The sequence below is a fragment of the Arachis hypogaea genome, chromosome 15 (assembly GCF_003086295.3).
Source record: "Arachis hypogaea cultivar Tifrunner chromosome 15, arahy.Tifrunner.gnm2.J5K5, whole genome shotgun sequence".
Lineage (NCBI taxonomy): Eukaryota > Viridiplantae > Streptophyta > Magnoliopsida > Fabales > Fabaceae > Arachis > Arachis hypogaea.
This window is the reverse complement of record NC_092050.1, coordinates 82,356,112-82,370,424: the sequence shown is the minus strand read 5'-3', so window position 1 is coordinate 82,370,424 and position 14,313 is coordinate 82,356,112. Positions and strand designations below refer to the sequence as shown.

Sequence of the window (14,313 nt, the reverse complement as noted above, 5' to 3'; positions counted from 1 at the left end):
TGTTGTGATGAGCGGATAATTTATACGCTTTTTGGCATTGTTTTTAGTATGTTTTTAGTAGGATCTAGTTACTTTTAGGGAGGTTTTCATTAGTTTTTATGTTAAATTCACATTTCTGGACTTTACTATGAGTTTGTGTGTTTTTCTATGATTTCAGATATTTTCTGGCTGAAATTGAGGGACTTGAGCAAAAATCAGATTTAGAGGTTGAAGAAGGACTGCTGATGCTGTTGGATTCTGACCTCCCTGCACTCAAAGTGGATTTTCTGGAGCTACAGAACTCAAAATGGCGCGCTTCCAATTGCTTTGGAAAGTAAACATCTAGGGCTTTCCAGAAATATATAATGGTCCATACTTTGGCCGAGTTTAGACGACGCAAAATGGCGTTGAACGCCAGTTCTACGCTGCAGTCTGGAGTTAAACGCCAGAAACACGTCACGAACCAGAGTTGAACGCTAGAAATACGTTACAACCTGGCGTTCAACTCCAGAAAGATCCTCTGCATGTGTAACATTCAAGCTCAACCCAAGCACACACCAAGTGGGCCCCGGAAGTGGATTTATGCATCAATTACTTACTTCTATAAACCCTAGTAACTAGTTTGGTATAAATAGGACTTTTTACTATTGTATTAGACATCTTATGATCTGGAGATCATATTTTGATCATTTTTAGATCTCTAGACCTCCATGGGAGGCTGGCCACTCGGCCATGCTTACCCTGTATTCACTTATGTATGTTTCAATGGTAGAGTTTCTGCACTCCATAGATTAAGGTGTGGAGCTCTACTGTTCCTCATGAATTAATGCAAAGTACTACTGTTTTATATTCAATTCAACTTATTTCGTTTCTAAGATATTCATTCGCACTTCAACATGAATGTGATGAACGTGACAATCATCATCATTCCCATACGAACGCGTGCCTGACAACCACTTCCGTTCCACCTTAGATTGGATGATTATCTCTTGGATCTCTTAGTCAGAATCTTCGTGGTATAAGCTAGATTGATGGCGGCATTCATGAGAGTCCGGAAAGTCTAAACCTTGTCTGTGGTATTCCGAGTAGGACTCTGGGATTGAATGACTGTGACGAACTTCAAACTCGCGAGTGCTGGGCATATTGACAGACGCAAAAGGAGGGTGAATCCTATTCCAGTATGATCGGGAACCTCAGATGATTAGCCGTGCTGTGACAGAGCATTTGGACCATTTTCACAAGAGGATAGGATGCAGCCATTGACAACGGTGATGCCTCCAGATGATTAGCCATGCAGTGACAGCGCATCGGACCATTTTCACAGAGAGGATGAAAAGTAGCCATTGACAATGGTGATGTCCTTACATAAAGCCAGCCATGGAAAGGAGTAGGACTGATTGGATAAAGACAGTAGGAAAGCAGAAGTTCAGAGGGACGAAAGCATCTCTATACGTTTATCTGAAATTCTCACCGATGATATACATAAGTATTTCTATCTTTATTCTCTGTTTATTTATTATTATTTTCGAAAACACCATAACCATTTGATATCCGCCTGACTGAGATCTACAAAATGACCATAGCTTGCTTCATACCAACAATCTCTGTGGGATCAACCCTTACTCACGTAAGGTTTATTACTTGGACGACCCAGTGCACTTGCTGGTTAGTTGTATCGAAGTTTTGAATAAAAAACGATTTATTAAGATGTGCGTACAGAGTTTTTGGCGCCGTTGTCGGGGATCACAATTTCGTGCACCAATCCTGTTTCTTCTGAGGCAATGTCAGTTGATCCAGATCACTCAGTTCCTTGATGAGCAAGGGAGGTTCATCTTCCCAAGTCTCATTACCAAATAGTTTGGCATTCAGCTTCATTATTGCACCAAGGTACTTGGCAACTTGCTCTTCAGTAACATCCTCATTCTCTTCAGAAGAAGAATACTCTTCAGAGCTTATGAAGGGCATAAGGAGGTTCAATGGAATCTCTATGGTCTCTAGATGAGCCTCAGAGTCCTTTGGTTCCTCCTTGGATTCGGCCATGATGGTTATATCAATGGCCTTGCACTCTTTCTTTGGATTCTCTTCTGTATTGCTTGGAAGAGTACTAGGAGGAGTTTCAGTGATCTTCTTACTCAGCTGGCCCACTTGTGCCTCCAAATTTCTAACGGAGGACCTTGTTTCATTCATGAAACTCAGAGTGGCCTTAGATAGATCAGAGACTAAATTTGCTAAGCTAGATGGATTCTGCTCAGAATTTTCTGTCTGTTGCTGAGTGGATGATGGAAAAGGTTTACTACTGTTAAACCTATTTCTTCGGCCATTATTAAAACCTTGTTGAGGCTTTTGTTGATCCTTCCATGAGAAATTTGGGTGATTTCTCCATGAGGGGTTATAGGTGTTTCCATAAGGTTCACCCATATAATTTACCTTTGCTATTGCAGGGTTCTCAGGATCATAAGCTTCTTCTTCAAAAGATGCCTCTTGAGTTCTGTTGGATGCAGCTTGCATTCCATTCAGACTCTGAAAAATCATATTGACCTGTTGAGTCAATAGTTTGTTCTGAGCCAATATGGCATTCAGAGTATCAATTTCAAGAACTCCCTTCTTCTGAGGCGTCCCATTACTCACAGGATTCCTCTCAGAAGTGTACATGAACTGGTTATTAGCAACCATGTCAATGAGTTCTTGAGCTTCTGCAGGCGTTTTCTTTAGGTGAATGGATCCACCTGCAGAAGTATCCAATGACATCTTAGCTAATTCAGACAGACCATCATAGAATATATCCAGGATGGTCCATTCTGAAAGCATGTCGGAAGGACACTTTTTGGTCAGTTCCTTGTATCTCTCCCAAGCTTCGTAGAGGAATTCACCTTCTTTCTGTCTGAAGGTTTGAACATCCACTCTAAGCTTACTCAGCTTTTGAGGAGGAAAGAACTTGGCTAAGAAAGCCTTGACCAGCTTATCCCAAGAGTTCAGGCTATCCTTAGGTTGAGAGTCTAACCATATTCTAGCTCTGTCTCTTACAGCAAATGGGAAAAGCATCAGCCTGTAGACTTCAGGATCTACTCCATTAGTCTTAACAGTATCACAGATCTGCAAGAATTCAGTTAAGAACTGAAAAGGATCTTCAGATGGAAGTCCATGAAACTTGCAGTTTTGTTGCATCAGAGAAACTAATTGAGGTTTAAGCTCAAAACTATTTGCTCCAATGGTAGGGATGGAGATGCTTCTTCCATGTAAATTGGAATTAGGTGCAGTAAAGTCACCAAGCATCCTTCTTGCATTATTATTATTTTTGGCTGCCATCTCCTCTTCCTGTTCGAAAATTTCTGTAAGGTTATCTCTGGATTGTTGTATTTTAGATTCTCTTAGTTTCCTCTTCAGAGTCCTTTCAGGTTCAGGGTCTGCTTCAACAAGAATGTTCTTGTCCTTGCTCCTACTCATATGAAAAAGAGGGAACAGAAAAATAATAATAATAGGGATCCTTTTTACCCAGGTATAGAGGTTCCCCTGTGTGAGTAGAAGAAGAAAAGAATGTAATGTAAAGAAGGGAAGAAAAGAAAATTCGAACACAGATGGAAGAGGGGGTTCGAATTCGGGTGAGATGAAGTATTAGTAGATGAATAAATAAATAGAAGGAGATGAGAGAGAAAGAGGATTTTCGAAAATAAAATTTTGAAACCGGTTAGTGATTTTCGAAAATTAGGGATGTAAGCGAATTAAAATTAAAAATTGAAACAATTAGTTAATTAAAAAGAATTTTTAAAAAAGAGGGAAGAGATTTTTGAAAATTAGAGAGAGAGAGTTAGTTAGGTAGTTTTGAAAAAGATAAGAAACAAACAAAAAGTCAATTAGTTAGTTGAAAAAGATTTGAAAAAGATTTGAAAATCAATTTTGAAAAGATAAGAAGATAAGAAGTTAGAAAAGATATTTGAAAATCAAATTTTTGAAAAAGATAAGATTTAAAAAAAAATATGATAGAAAGATATGATTAGAATTAGTTTTGAAAAAGATTTGATTTTTAAAATCACAATTAATGACTTGGTTCACAAGAAATCACAAGATATGATTCTAGAACTTAAAGTTTGAATCTTTCTTAACAAGCAAGTAACAAACTTGAAAATTTTTGAATCAAAACATTAATTGTTGATGATATTTTCGAAAATATGATAAAATTAAGAAAAAGATTTTGAAAATATTTTGAAAAATATTTTTGAAATTTTCGAAAAGAAATAATAAAAAAATGGAAAAGATATGATTTTTTTTTAAAAAAGATTTGAAAAAGATAAGATTTTTAAATTGAAAATTTGATTTGACTCATAAGAAACAACTAAGTTTTAAAAAGTTTTGAAAAAATCAACTCAAATTTTTGAAATTTATGAGTGAAAAAGGGAAAGATATTTTTTTTATTTTTGAATTTTTAATGATGAAAGAGAAAAACATGAAAAGAACTCAATGCATGAAAGTTATGGATCAAAACAACGAATGCATGCAAGAATGCTATGAATGTCAAGATGAACACCAAGAACACTTTGAAGATCATGATGAACATCAAGAACATATTTTTTTGAAAAATTTTTCAATGTAAAGAAAACATGTAAGACACCAAACCTAGAAATCTTTCATGTTCAGACACTATGAATGCAAAAATGCACATGAAAAACAAGAAAAGACACAAAACAAGAAAACATCAAGATCAAACAAGAAGACTTACCAAGAACAACTTGAAGATCATGAAAAACACTATGAATGCATGAATTTTTCGAAAATTTTATGCAAACTTTAAAACATGCAATTGACACCAAACTTAAAATTGACTCAAGACTCAAACAAGAAACATGAAATATTTTTTTTTAATTTTTTATTATTTTCTAATTTTTTTGGTATTTTTCAAAAATTAATTTGAAAAAGGAAAATAAGAATTCCAAAATTTTTAATATGAATTCCAAGAATCTTGCGTTCTTTACATGGCTCACTAGCCAGCCAAGCTTTCAATGAAAACTCCGGTCCAAAACACTAGACATGGCCAATGGCCAGCCAAGCTTTAAGTGACAAATCAAGCATACAGCAGCCGATGGATTAGCAACAACTAGCTTGCTCTTGATAATGTTGGGTTGGAAGCCCCAGTCCAAAAGAATTTAGACATGGCTTTACAGCCAGCCAGGCTTCAACATGCTTCATGAAACACTAGAATTCATTCTTAAAAATTCTGAAGAATATAAATAAAAAAAATTTTTTTGAAAGATTTTTTTGAAAAATTTTCGAAAATAAAACAAAAAGAAAATTACCTAATCTGAGCAACAAGATGAACCGTCAGTTGTCCAAACTCAGAACAATCCCCGGCAACGGCGCCAAAAACTTGGTGTGCGAAATTGTTACTCTGAGGTTGTAAAATTTGTTGTTCGTTCTCTCCCTGGCAATGGTGCCAATAACTGGTGCACAATACCATGGTCCAAACATAACTTCACAACTTCGCACAACTAACCAGCAAGTGCACTGGGTCGTCCAAGTAATAAAACCTTACGTGAGTAAGGGCCGATCCCACGGAGATTGTCGGTAAGAAGCAAGCTATGGTCACCTTGTAAATCTCAGTCAGGCGGATATCAAATGGTTATGGAGTTTTCGAAAATTAATAATAAATAAGTAGAAAATAAAGATAGAAACACTTATGTAATTCATTGGAGGGAATTTCAGATAAGCATATAGAGATACTTTCGTTCTTCTGAACTTCTGCTTTCCTGTTGTCTTCATCCAATCAGTCCTACTCCTTTCCATGGCAAGCTTTATGTAAGGGCATCACCGTTGTCAATGGCTACATCCCATCCTCTTGTGAAAAAGGTCCAAATGCTCTGTCACAGCACGGCTAATCATTTGAGGTTCTCGATCATACTGGAATAGGATTCACCCTCCTTTTGCGTCTTTTACTACGCCCAGCACTCACGAGTTTGAAGTTTGTCACAGTCATTCAATCCCTGAATCCTACTCGGAATACCACAGACAAGGTTTAGACTTTCCAGACTCTCATGAATGCCGCCATCAATCTAGCTTATACCACGAAGATTCTGATTAAGAGATCCAAGAGATATTCATTCAATCTAAGGTGGAACGGAAGTGGTTGTCAGGCACGCGTTCGTAAGGGAATGATGATGATTGTCACATTCATCACATTCATATTGAAGTGCAAATGAATATCTTAGAAGCGGAATAGGTTGAATTGAATAAAGAAACAGTAGTACTTTGCATTAATTCATAAGGAACAGCAGAGCTCCACACCTTAATTTATGGAGTGTAGAAACTCTACCGTTGAAAAATACATAAGTGAAAGGTTCAGGCATTGCCGAATGGCCCGCCCCCAAACGTGATCATTATGATCCAAAGACGAACTAAAATCATAAGATGTCCAATACAATAGTAAAAAGTCCTATTTATACTAAACTAGTTACTAGGGTTTACAGAAGTAAGTAATTGATGCATAAATCCACTTCCGAGGCCCACTTGGTGTGTGCTTGGGCTGAGCTTGAAGTTTATACGTGCAGAGGCTTCTTCTGGAGTTGAACGTCAAGTTGTAACGTGTTTCTGGCGTTTAACTCCAGACTACAGCGTAGAACTAGCGTTCAACGCCCTTTTGCGTCGTCTAAACTCGGCCAAAGTATGGACTATTATATATTGCTGGAAAGCCCTGGATGTCTACTTTTCAACGCAATTAGAAGCGTGCCATTTTGAGTTCTGTAGCTCCAGAAAATCCACTTTGAGTGCAGGGAGGTCAGAATCCAACAGCATCAGCAGTCCTTCTTCAACCTCTGAATCTGATTTTTGCTCAAGTCCCTCAATTTCAGCCAGAAAATATCTGAAATCACAGAAAAACACACAAACTCATAGTAAAGTCCAGAAAGTGAATTTAACATAAAAACTAATAAAAGTATCCCTAAAAGTAACTAGATTCTACTAAAAACATACTAAAAATAATGCCAAAAAGCGTATAAATTATCCGCTCATCAGTGATCCCGGAAGTTAAATTCAATCTGAAAGAGGATGAATATCCAGAGATCCAAGAGCAAATTCAAAATAGAGGATGGGAAATTCTAGCCAATCCTGAGACAAAGGTTGGAAGAAACATGGTTCAGGAATTCTACACAAATCTGTGGCTGACAGATAAAGAGAGAATAACTAGAACCACCTTTCATACCTACCGAACCATGGTCAGAGGGAGGCTTATTTACTTCCATCTGGACAAAATAAGAGAGATCTTCAAATTGCCTCAACTACAAGATGATCCATGATGAGCGGATAATTTATATGCTTTTTGGCATTGTTTTTAGTATGTTTTTAGTAGGATCTAGTTACTTTTAGGGATGTTTTCATTAGTTTTTATGTTAAATTCACATTTCTGGACTTTACTATGAGTTTGTGTGTTTTTCTGTGATTTCAGGTATTTTCTGGCTGAAATTGAGGGACTTGAGCAGAAATCAGATTCAGAGGTTGAAAAAGGACTGCTGATGCTGTTGGATTCTGACCTCCCTGCACTCAAAGTGGATTTTCTGGAGCTACAGAACTCGAAATGGCGCGCTTCCAATTGCGTTGGAAAGTAGACATCCAGGGCTTTCCAGAAATATATAATAGTCCATACTTTGGCCAAGAATTGACGACGTAAACTGGCGTTCAACGCCAGCCTTCTGCCCAAATCTGGCGTCCAGCGCCAGAAAAGGATCCAAAACCAGAGTTGAACGCCCAAACTGGCACAGAAACTGGCGTTCAACTCCACAAATGGCCTCTGCACGTGCTACACTTAAGCTCAGCCCAAACACACACCAAGTGGGCCCCGGAAGTGGATTTATGCATCAATTACTTACTCATGTAAACCCTAGTGACTAGTTTATTATAAATAGGACCTCTTACTAGTCTTTTTGACAATCTTGGGATTACCTTATGATCCTTTGATCACGTTTTGGGGGCTGGCCATCTCGGCCATGCCTGAACCTTTCACTTATATATTTTCAACGGTAGAGTTTCTACACTCCATAGATTAAGGTGTGGAGCTCTGCTGTTCCTCAAAGATTAATGCAAAGTACTTCTGTTTTCTATTCAATTCATCTTATTTCGCTTCTAAGATATCCATTCGCACCCAAGAACGTGATGAAGGTGATGATTATGTGTGACGCTCATCATCCTTCTCCCTTATGAACGCGTGCCTGACAAACACTTCTGTTCTACATGAAATAAGCTAGAATGAATATCTCTTAGATCTCCTAATCAGAATCTTCGTGGCGTAAGCTAGAATGATGGCGGCATTCAAGAGAATCTGGAAAGTCTAAACCTTGTCTGTGGTATTCCGAGTAGGATTCAATGATTGAATGACTGTGACGAGCTCCTAACTCGCGATTGCAGGGCGTTAGTGACAGACGCAAAAGGATAGTAAATCCTATTCCAGCATGATCGAGAACCGACAGATGAATAGCCGTGCCATGACAGGGTGCGTGAGCATATTATTCACTGAGAGGATAAGATGAAGCCATTGACAAGGGTGATGCCTCCAGACGATTAGCCGTGCCGTGACAGGGCATTGGATCATTTTCCCGAGAGATGACCGAAAGTAGCCATTGACAGTGGTGATGTATCACATAAAGCCAGCCATGGAAAGGAGTAAGACTGATTGGATGAAGATAGCAGGAAAGCAGAGGTTCAGAGGAACGAAAGCATCTCCATTCGCTTATCTGAAATTCCTATCAATGAATTACATAAGTGTCTCTATCCCTATTTTATTAATTAATATTTGAAAACACCATTATCACTTTATATCTGCCTGACTGAGATTTAAAAGGTGACCATAGCTTGCTTCATACCAACAATCTCCGTGGGATTCGACCCTTACTCACGTAAGGTATTACTTGGACGACCCAGTGCACTTGCTGGTTAGTTGTATCGAAGTTGTGACAATTATGAATTAAGATCAGAGCACCAAGCTTTGGAGCCATTACCAGGATTTGTTCGAGCCTGGAGATCACAATTTCGTGCACCAAGTTTTTGGCGCCGTTGCCGGGGATTGTTTGAGTTTGGACAACTGACGGTTCATCTTGTTGCTCAGATTAGGTAATTTTCTTTTTATTTTCTTTTCAAAAAAAATTTTTCAAAAATAATTTCAAAAATCTCTCATCTGTTTTCGAAAAAAAAAAAGATAAAAATGTTTTCAAAAATAAATTATTCTATGGCTTCAGAATTTTTAAGAATGAATTCTAGTGTTTCATGAAGCATGTGAAGCCTGGCTGGCTGTAAAGCCATGTCTAAATTTATTTGGACTGAGGCAGCAATTTGTTATCAAGAGCAAGCTAGTTGGAGTTAATCCACCTGCTACTGTTTCTGATTTACATGCTAAAGCTTGGCTGGCCATTGGCCATGTCTAGTGTTTTGGACTGGAGCTTTCTTCGAAAGCTTGGCTGGCTAGTGAGCCATGTCTAATTCCTGGACTGAAGCTTTAGACTAACATGGCAAGATTCCTGGAATTCATATTAAAAATTTTGGAATCCTTATTTTTTTTTCATATTATTTTCGAAAAAAAATCCAAAAAAAATTAGAAAATCATAAAAATAAAAAATATTTTGTGTTTCTTGTTTGAGTCATGTGTCATGTTATAAGTTTGGTGTCAATTGCATGTGCATCTTGCATTTTTCGAAAATTTCATGCATTCATGGTGTTCTTCATGATCTTCAAGTTGTTCTTGGTAAGTCTTCTTGTATGATCTTGATGATTTTTTGTTTTGTGTCTTTTCATGTTTATCATATGCATTCTTGAATTCTTAGTGCCTAAGCATTAAAGAATTCTAAGTTTGGTGTCTTGCATATTTTCTTTGCATTAAAAATTTTTCAAAAAAAGTGTTCTTGGTGTTCATCTTGACATTCATAGCATTCTTGCATGCATTCATTGTTTTGATCTAAAAATTTCATGCATTGCATATTTTTCATGTTTTTCAAAAAATTTCAAAAATAAAAAAAAATATCTTTCCCTTTTTCTCTCATCAAATTCGAAAATTTGGATTGACTTTTTCAAAATTTTTTAAAATCAAATTGTTTCTCATGAGTCAAATCAAATTTTCAATTTGAAAATCTTATCTTTTTCAAAATCTTTTTCAAAAATCAAATCTTTTTCAAATATCTTAGTAATTTTCGAAAATTCCAAAAATATTTTTCAAAAATCTTTTTCTTATTTTTAAAATCAATTTTCGAAAATAACATAATCAATTAATGTTTTGATTCAAAAATTTGAAGTTTGTTACTTGCTTGTTAAGAAAGATTCAAACTTTAAGTTCTAGAATCATATCTTGTGATTTTTTTTATGAATCAAGTCATTAATTGAGATTTTAAAAATCAAATCTTTTTCAAAAACTAATTTCTATCATATCTTTTCAAAAATATCTTCTTATCTTATCTTTTTCAAAAATATCTTTTCAAAATATCTTTTCTAACTTCCTAACTTCTTATCTTTTCAAAATTGGTTTTCAAAATTTGTTTCAACTAACTAACTAACTTTTTGTTTGTTTCTTAACTTTTTCAAAACCACCTAACTAATTCTCTCTTTCTAATTTTCGAAAATATCTCCCCCTTTTTCAAAAATTTCTTTTTAATTAACTAATTATTTTTAATTTTTATTTTTGATTTCAAAAATTTTCGAAAATTACTAACATTTTTCAAAAACCATTTTCGAAAATCACTAACTCTTTTTCAAAAATAATTTTTGAAAATTCCCTCCCTCTCTCTCATCCTATTCTATTTATTCATTCATTAACTAACATCTCTTCCTCACATCATCACCAAATTCGAACCCCGTCTTCTATCTGTGTTCGAATTTCTTCCTCTTTTCTTCTACTCACATAAGGGAACCTCTATACTGTGGCAAAGAGAATCTCTATTATTATTATTATTATTATTATGTGCCTTCTTCATTGTCATATGAGCAGGAGCAAGGATAAGAACATTCTTGTGGAAGCAGATCCAGAACCTGAAAGGACTCTGAAGAGAAAATTAAGAGAAGCTAAATTACAACAATCCAGAGATAATCTTTCAGAAATTTTTGAACAGGAGAAGGAGATGGCAGTCGAAAATAATAATAATGTAAGGAAGATGCTTGGTGACTTTACTGCACCTAATTCCAATTTACATGGAAGAAGCATCTCCATTCCTGCCATTGGAGCAAACAACTTTGAGCTGAAACCTCAATTAGTTTCTCTGATGCAGCAGAACTGCAAGCTTCATGGACTTCCATCTGAAGATCCTTTTCAGTTCTTAACTAAATTCTTGCAGATATGTGATACTGTTAAGACTAATGGAGTAGATCCTGAAGTCTACAGGCTCATGCTTTTCCCTTTTGCTGTAAGAGACAGAGCTAGATTATGGTTGGATTCTCAACCTAAAGACAGCCTGAACTCTTGGGATAAGCTGGTCACGGCTTTCTTAGCCAAGTACTTTCCTCCTCAAAAGCTGAGCAAGCTTAGAGCTGATGTTCAAACCTTCAGACAGAAAGAAGGTGAATCCCTCTATGAAGCTTGGGAAAGATACAAACAGTTGACCAAAAAGTGTCCTTCTGACATGCTCTCAGAATGGACCATCCTGGATATATTCTATGATGGTCTGTCTGAGTTATCTAAGATGTCATTGGATACTTCTGCAGGTGGATCCATTCACCTAAAGAAAACGCCTGCAGAAGCTCAAGAACTCATTGACATGGTTGCTAATAACCAGTTCATGTACACTTCTGAAAGGAATCCTGTGAGTAATGGGACGCCTATGAAGAAGGGAGTTCTTGAGGTTGATACTCTGAATGCCATATTGGCTCAGAATAAAATATTGACTCAGCAAGTCAATATGATCTATCAGAGTCTGCATGGAATGCAAGCTGCATCCAACAGTACTCAAGAGGCATCTTCCGAAGAAGAAGCCTATGATCCTGAGAACCCTGCAATAGCAGAGGTAAATTACTTAGGTGAACCTTATGGAAACACCTATAACTCAACATGGAGAAATCATCCAAATTTCTCATGGAAGGATCAAAAGCCCCAACAAGGCTTTAATAATGGTGGAAGAAACAGGTTTAGCAATAGCAAACCTTGTCCATCATCAACTCAGCAACAGACAGAGAACTCTGAACAAAATGCTTCTAATTTAGCAAATCAAGTCTCTGATCTATCTAAGGCCACTGTAAGTTTCATGAATGAAACAAGGTCTTCCATTAGAAATCTGGAAGCACAAGTGGGCCAGCTGAGTAAAACGATCACCGAAATCCCTCCTAGTACTCTCCCAAGCAATACAGAAGAGAACCCAAAAGGAGAGTGCAAGGCCATTGACATAAGTGCCATGGCCGAACCTGTAAAGGAAGGAGAGGACGTGAATCCCAAGGAGGAAGACCTCCTGGGATGTCCAGTGATCAATAAGGAGCTTCCCTCTGAGGAACCAAAGGACTCTGAGGCTCATCTAGAGACCATAGAGATTCCATTGAACCTCCTTATGCCCTTCATGAGCTCTGATGAGTATTCCTCTTCTGAAGAGAATGAGGATGTTACTGAAGAGCAAACTGCCAAGTTTCTTGGTGCAATCATGAAGCTGAATGCCAAATTATTTGGCGTTGATACTTGGGAAGTTGAACCTCCCTTATTCATCAATGAACTAAGTGATTTGGATCAACTGACATTGCCTCAGAAGAGACAGGATCCTGGAAAGTTCATATTACCTTGTACCATAGGCACCATGATCTTTAAAGCTCTGTGTGACCTTGGTTCAGGTATAAACCTCATGCCCCTCTCTGTAATAGAGAAACTGGGAATCTATGGGGTGCAAGCTGCTAAAATCTCATTAGAGATGGCAGACAGCTCAAGAAAACAGGCTTATGGACAAGTAGAAGATGTATTAGTAAAGGTTGAGGGCCTTTACATACCTACTGATTTCATAGTCCTGGATACTGGAAAGGAAGAGGATGAATCCATCATCCTAGGAAGACCTTTCCTGGCCACAGCAAGAGCTGTGATTGATGTTGACAGAGGTGAAATAGTCCTTCAATGGAATGAGAACTCCCTTGTATTCAAAACTCAAGGATCTCCCTCTACAACCATGAAGAGGAAGCATGAAAAGCTTCTCTTAAAGCAGAGTCAACCAGAGCCCCCACAGTCAAACTCTAAGTTTGGTGTTGGGAGGCCACAACCAAACTCTAAGTTTGGTGTTGAACTCCCATATCCAAACTCTAAGTTTGGTGTTGGAGAGTCTCAACAAAGCTCTGCACATCTGTGAGGCTCCATGAGAGCCCACTGTCAAGCTATTGACATTAAAGAAGCGCTTGTTGGGAGGCAACCCAATGTTTATCTAATTCTTATTTTTATTGTTTTTCATGTTTTCTTAGGTTCATGATCATGTGGAGTCACAAAATAATTAGAAAATTTGAAAACGGAATCAAAAACAGCAGAAAAAAATCACACCCTGGAGGAGCATCTGTCTGGCGTTCAGCGCCAGAACAGAGCATGGTTCTGGCGCTGAACGCCCAAAATGGGCAGCTTCTGGGCGCTGAACGCCAGAACAGGCATAGTTCTGGCGTTCAACGCCAGAAATGGCACACAGATGGGCGTTGAACGCCCAAAATGGCCACCAACCTGGCGCTGAACGCCCAGAGTTGGATACAAAGGCATTTTTACATGCCTAATGGGTGCAGGGATGTAAATCCTTGAACACCTCAGGATCTGTGGACCCCACAGGATCCACTCAGGATCTGTGGACCCCACAGGATCCCCACCTACCTCCACTCACTTCTTCTCACCACTCTCTTTCACACAACCCCACAAACACTCTTCCCTAAAAACCCCTCACCAATCACCTCAATCTCTCTTCCCCACTAAACCTTCACCACTCACATCCATCCCCTCTTCCCCATAAACCTACCTCATAAACTCCACCTACCTTCAAAATTCAAAACCAATTTCCCACCCAAACCCACCCATATGGCCGAACCAATACCCCACCTCCCTTCCCTATATAAAGACCTCCATTCTTCATCAAATTCCCACAACACACCCCTTTACACCCTTCTTGGCCGAAACCACATTTCCCTTTCCCCCTCCTTATTTCTTCTTCTTCTTCCTCTATTCTTTTGTTTATTGCTCGAGGGCGAGCAATATTCTAAGTTTGGTGTGGTAAAAGCATAGCATTTTTGTTTTTCCATTACCATTGATGGCACCCAAGACCGGAGAATCCTCTAGAAGAGGGAAAGGGAAGACAAAAGCTTCCACATCCGAGTCATGGGAGATGGAAAGGTTCATCTCCAAAGCCCATCAAGACCACTTCTATGATGTTGTGGCCAAGAAGA

General features: G+C 38.0%; 2 non-coding genes across 2 annotated transcripts; one reads left to right on the top strand and one right to left on the bottom strand.

Annotated features, from left to right (window-relative positions):
• The first annotated feature begins 2,781 nt into the window (after positions 1 to 2,781).
• On the top strand, positions 2,782 to 2,889 carry LOC112752211 (small nucleolar RNA R71). Its single transcript, XR_003176656.1, has one exon. It is a non-coding gene; the product is annotated as a small nucleolar RNA R71 (small nucleolar RNA).
• An 8,564-nt stretch (positions 2,890 to 11,453) lies between these two features.
• Positions 11,454 to 11,557, bottom strand: LOC112752887 (small nucleolar RNA R71). The gene has a single exon (XR_003177296.1). It is a non-coding gene; the product is annotated as a small nucleolar RNA R71 (small nucleolar RNA).
• Between the last annotated feature and the right edge of the window lie 2,756 nt (positions 11,558 to 14,313).